Genomic DNA, 6,232 nt, shown 5'->3' with positions numbered 1-6,232 from the left:
AAGCCAACAATCTCTTTAGGGAGTTTAGCTGCCTCAATTTTTCCAGGCAGCTTAGCTATACAGTTAACCTATAGGGTTAGGGTTAGGGTTCCAGTTTCACCCCAGGAGGTGCTCTGCTCTCTCATTAGGTGAGGGGCTCTTTGGGAGGTGACTAGGATGTGGAGTGGAGCCTTGTGGGTGTAACAACCGCCTTCATAACAAAGGTTCTTGTCCCTCCTCGTGGCGACACAACAAGAAGGCACTGTCTGTGTACCAAGAAGTGGCCCTCGTCAGACACCAGATCTGCTGATCCCTGGGACTACTAGTTTCTAGCACCATAGGCAGTAAGGGGCTGCTAATGATAAGCCATCCTCTGTGTCACCTGAATGGACTGAGAGAGCCATGATTTTTGTGGGGGACCTGACTAGGAGTGAATGATTATACTGTGGAACAAAAGCGTGTAGGCTGTATGAGATGTGAATGATTAAAATACAGGGCAGGGGCTGGGGATTTAGCTCAGCGGCAAAGCGCCTGCCTGGCAAGCACAAGGTCGTGAGTTCGGTTCCCGGTACCGGAGAAAAACCAAAAAAATAAAAAAAATAAAAAAATAAAAATAAAAAATAAAAAAATAAAATACAGGGCAAAAGCACACAAACTGTGGGCAAAGAAACACAGGTTCTGTAAGAAGTAAATAATTACACTGTAGGGCAAAAGGCACACAGGCTCTGTGAGGCATAGATGGTCAAAGTACAGCCCAAAAGCACAGTCTGTGTGAGCATCAAAGGGTCAAACAACAAAAAATTTATATTAAATACAGCATTTTGTGTCAGGCCATTTGTCCTTCCACTTTCCCCAACGATAACTACCTAGCATCGAGACAGCTATTGGCGCAGACTGCTTTTCTCTTACTTCTTTTTCTCTTACACTGATATTCTAAATAAAACCAGAGTTCTTAGTTTAGTGACTTTTTTCTTTCTCCCACAGCCTCCCTAACATCCGGGCATTCTTGGTTGAGAAATAGCCCCTCTGGGCCTCTTGGTAGATTGAACTGTTTTGTCTCTGAGCAATCTTTTCATCCCCCACATCATCTGCTGTTGCAATTTTTCAGAAGTCCACAATGCCATGTGACCTTTTGCTTCCCAGTGGATATTCTCTGTCTCTCTTTTTTTATACCAGGAATCAAACAGGCATTGCACCCTGAGCTATATCCACAGCCCTAAGTGGACATTCCCAATTCCATTCTGTCAAACCTTCAAGCTCTAAGGGATGGTTGTAATTGTTGATATATTGTTTCACTTGAAAAGTTTAGAAGTTTAACTAAAGCCACTCAGTAGGGAGCTAGGATCCTCACTTTGTAAATATCTTCATCCTATGCAAGAGGAGGGCAGGGAGATGGTGTGAGTGCTACATACACCTGCCCTAGAGGAGGGTAGCCTGCTTACAATATGAGAGGAAGAAAGGCTTGCTCTTCCCCCATTTTGTTCTTGCTGCTTTTGCTGTCTTCTGCCGCCTTTAAGTGTTGCCCCTGTGATATACCACCTTGCCCTGGAGCCAGATGATTATGGACTGAAACCTCCACAAACTATGAGCTAAATATCCCTTCCCCTCTTTAATTTGGGTGTTTGGTATTTTGTGCCAGCAATGAGAGAAAAGTAACCAGGACAACGGGTGACCAGTTTACCAACACAATCCCATGTTGTACTTTCTGTCCTACCTTCCAGGTCTGATCCCTCTGCCCAAGTGGTCAGTAACTCTCAGTTCCTCCCTGTTGATTTCACATCCCTCCTGGCCTCCTGCTCTGCTACCCAGAGGCCCCCTTCTCTGCTGGCTTCCCCTGCATGCCCTCCTCTAAAAGTTCCACTCAGCTGATCTGCTCATTACCCTCAGAGGCAGGGGCTTTATATCCTTCCAAGAAGACAGGGTCAGTCAACCCCATGAAGCAGTTCACAGTCACCATGCACAAAAGTAGAGCTCCTAAGATGACTGGTCAGAAGTAAGCCCAGGCCAACCCAGACTCTGAGGTTCAATGTGCAAAGACTACAGTCAATGCCGCAGTCTCAGACCCCACCCTGTGTGGCCACACACTGGAGGGCAAGGAGAGAGAGCCAGAGTACCCTCCCCCCAGGCTCCAGGACTACTGGGACAGATCCCAGCTATTGTGTGAGACTCATAAGGCCATATTTGGAGAACTTTAGGCAGGGCTGTGTCCTTGATCTCTGTACACAGTGTATGTGCGTCACAAACGCATGGACCTTATCTGCCATGAGTCTGAGGCACTGTGGCCAAAGTCCCTCAGTCCTAACGATGTACTGCTCATTTATTTCTCTGTTTGGCTCTCACATAAGGCAATAAAGCAATATTGAAACAAGATAAGCATGTCATTCTGGTAATAATCATAAATACCATGCACTAACTGTGATACTGTATCTGATGTGATTTTGAAGTCTGGACTTGTTCCCAGCATGCCAGCAACAGTGTGGCATTTAGACCAAGCACTTCCAGCTGGGATTGCCAGCTGTCTGCAGTGTCTCTCTCCCTGCAGTAAAAGTTGGACTTTCAGGGTTTAAAAATAAACAATTAATTTTTAAAAATACAACTTTTGTCCCAACCTTCAAGGGGCATTCAGTCTTCATAGGGGAAATGAGGTTTTTTTTTTGTTTTTTGAGAGCAGGGTTGGGATGAGATATAAATAATGGAAGAGGCACATGATGTTGTAATTGTCTAGTGAACAGTAAGGTCATTAAGTCCCCAGGAAATCTGGAGGATGAGGGAGACCCTGAAACAGCTAGTGGTGGCCGGAGCTGCTGCCGCAGAGTTCGGACCTCAGGATCAGGTGCCCCGACGCCCGCCCCACGTGCACTCCCGGGTCCTTTTGGTTCCAAGTCCAAGATGGCTGGTCTCAAGGATCAGCTGATTGTGAATCTCCTTAAGGAAGAGCAGGTGCCCCAGAATAAGATCACAGTTGTCGAGGTTGGTGCTGTTGGCATGGCCTGTGTCATCAGTATCTTAATGAAGGACTTGGGAGATGAACTTGCTCTTGTTGATGTCATGGAAGACAAATTGAAGGGATAGATGATGGATCTCCAGCATGGCAGCCTTTTTCTTAGAACACCAAAAATTGTCTCTGGCAAAGACTATAACGTAACTGCAAACTCCAAGCTAGTTGTTATCACAGCTGGGGCACGTCAGCAAGAGTGAGAGAGCCGTCTTAATCTGGTCCAGCGTAATGTGAACATCTTCGAGCTCATCATTCCTAAGGTTGTAAAGGTACAGCCCGCACTGCAAGTTGCTTGTCGTTTCCAGTCCAGTGGCTATCTTGACCTACGTGGCTTGGAAGATCAGTGGCTTTCCCAAGAACCGTGTTATTGGAAGTGGTTGCAACCTGGACTCAGCCCGGTTCCACTACCTGATGGGGAAAAGGCTGGAGTTCACGCCCTGAGCTGCCATGGCTGGATCCTCCGGGAGCACGGAGACCCCAGCGTCCCTGTGTGGAGCGGAGCGAGTGTTGCTGGTGTCGCCCTGAAGAATCTGCACCCTGAGTTAGGAACCGATGGGGATAAGGAGCATTGGAAAGAGGTTCACAAACAGGTGGTTGACAGTGCTTACTAAGTGATCAAACGGAAAGGCTACACATCCTGGGCCATTGGACTGTCTGTGGCAGATTTGGCAGAAAGTATAATGAAGAATCTTAGGAGGGTGCATCCAATTTCTACCATGATTAAGGGACTCTATGGAATAAAGGATGATGTCTTCCTTAGTGTCCCTTGTGTCCTGGGGCAAAATGGAATCTCGGATGTTGTGAAGGTAACTCTGACTCCTGAGGAAGAGGGGGCGTTTGAAGAAGAGCATGGATACCCTGTGGTCGATCCAGAAGGAGCTGCAGTTTTACTCTTCAGTGTCCCCACGTCACTGTCTAGGCTGCAGCAGCATTTAGTTGGAGGTTGTGCCAGTTGTCCTTTTTATCAGTGTGTGGTTGAAGTGGTATTATAAAGATGGCCTGGGGAAAACATCAGCTTCCCAGAGTTAGAAATAGAAATGGTTCACAGAGCCCCCCAGTCCTATCCTGATGCTGATGGTACTTGCACTTGTATATTCCTGGTTAGTATAAAGTAGCCCACCACCTCTGACACACCATGGCCGATGCCACACAGGCTCCAGTTGCCCTTCAAACAGATGTGTTACTCTGCTATACAGCTTCACCAACCAAGCCTCGTCTGAGCTTTTCCCCAGTTGGTCACAGCCTGGGATCCAGTGTACAAATCCGGTATTGCATGTCTTGTGCATAACTGTTTCAAAGGATTTTATTTTGTGTATTATATATGTATCAGTAGTGTACATTGCCGTATACTGTAAAAAGGAAAGATCTACCTGTGAACAGTGCAACCAAGTGTCATACCAACTACAATACCAAATGAACCTTCAACAGTGACCACTGTTAATGTATCAAGAAAAAAGAAACAAACAAACAAACAAACAAAAAAAAACAGCTAGTGGTGAAGGACTTTACCCAAATAGGATACCTGCAGTTAGGAGCAGGGTCTGGGTCTGAGGAACTGAAAACCCAGCCCTGGATCACCTGGGCCTGCCTCCGAATGTCAGCCTCCCCTACATGATGGTGGGAAACCAAGGCTCAGGAAACATAAGTCACAGGGCAGAACTGCAGACCCAGAATACAGCCCCTGCCACCAGTCTGCTGAATCTTGCTCCTGCTGGGGGGTGCAGCAAGCCATGCCATTAGATGATTTTCAAATGGAAAGAAGTCACAGACTCAGCTCTGGGAAACCAGGTTGGGAAAAAAGGTATGGGTAGGTGGCCATGGGGTATTTGCACTGGCCTTCCTGCTTTCTAGTTTGCCCCATTAATATGATGTTGGCCACTGGTTTATCATAAATGGCTTCTATCAGACTGAGGTAAGGTCTTTTTATATCTATTTTCTTCAGGGTTTTTTTTTTATCATAATATGTGTTGAATTTTGACCAAGCTTTTACTGCATCCATTGGTATGATCTTGTGGTTTTTATATTTGCTTCTGCTTACATGGTATATTACATTTATTAATTTGCATACGTTGAACTATACTTTCATCCCTGGGATAAAACCTATTTGGTCATGATGGGTGACTTCTTTGATGATTTGTTGTATTCTATTTGCCAATATCTTATTAGGCATTGTTATGGCTTGTATCTAGATGTCCCCCAAAAGCCTCATGTAATCATAGGTGGGGCTTTTTGGAGGTGGCTGGATCTAGGGTGTGTGATGCTGTGATTCAGGGTACTCCACTCTGGGTATGAGTGCTAACTGCCCAAGGATGGGTAGCCTGGATGGAATGTAAAGAACAAAAAGAGGGCTTCTGCTGTCACTTACTTGCTGCTTGTTGCTTTCTCCCTGCCTACTTTGCCATTGACTGTTTCCCCTCTGAAACATCCCTCTGCTATGCCATCCTGCCTTGGAGCCAGCCAACTGCGGACTGAAATTTCAACAAACAATGAGCTATGATAAACCTTTCCTCCTTTAACTTTGGGTGCCAGGTATTTTGTCTCAGCAATGAGAAGAGTAACTAAGACAAAGATTTTTGCATCTACTTTTATTAAGGAGATCTGCTTGTAGTTTTCTTTTTTAGTTATGTCTTTGTCCAGTTTGGGGATAACAGTGATGCTGGCTTCCAGAAATGAGTTTCGCAGGATTCTCTCCCATTCAATTTCATTAAAGTGTTTGAGGATTACTGGTGTTATAACCTCCTTAAAGATCTTGTAAAATTCAGCAGAGGACCCATCAGGTCCTAGGCTTTTCTTAGTTGGTAGGTTTTTTTATTACTGTCTTAATTTCATTGCTTGCTATTGAAGTCTTCAGAATTTTTATGTGTTCTTGGTTCAGTTTTGGTAATTCATATGTATCTAGGCATCTGTCTATTTCTTCAATATTTTCCAATTTGTTGGGAGTACAAATTTTTTTTTTTTTTTTGGTATTGAGAATCAAACTCAGGACCTTGCACTTGCCAGGAAGGTGCTGTGCTGCTGACCTATATCACCAGCCTGGGAGTACAATTTTTTTATATGCAGTAATTTCTGTCTTTTGTAGTGTTCATAGCAATTTTGCCTTTTTCATTTCTAATGGCATTGATATGATTCATTTGCCTCTTTCTTTTGGTAAGTTTAGCTAATAGTTTATCTATTTTGTTTATTCTTTCAAAGAACCAGCTGTTTGATTCATTGATTCTTTATACTGTTTTTTTTAGTCTCAATTTCATTAATTTC

At 44.5% G+C, this 6,232-nt stretch overlaps 1 pseudogene; it reads left to right on the top strand.

Moving 5' to 3' along the window:
* The first annotated feature begins 2,868 nt into the window (after positions 1-2,868).
* Positions 2,869-3,930, top strand: LOC102017941 (annotated as a pseudogene).
* The last annotated feature ends 2,302 nt before the right edge of the window (positions 3,931-6,232 follow it).

This window comes from Chinchilla lanigera, unplaced genomic scaffold (genome assembly GCF_000276665.1).
Source record: "Chinchilla lanigera isolate Chin_1 unplaced genomic scaffold, ChiLan1.0 scaffold00002, whole genome shotgun sequence".
Taxonomy (NCBI): Eukaryota; Metazoa; Chordata; class Mammalia; order Rodentia; family Chinchillidae; genus Chinchilla; species Chinchilla lanigera.
Note: the sequence above shows the minus strand (reverse complement) of the source record. Positions and strands in the feature narration are given on the sequence as shown.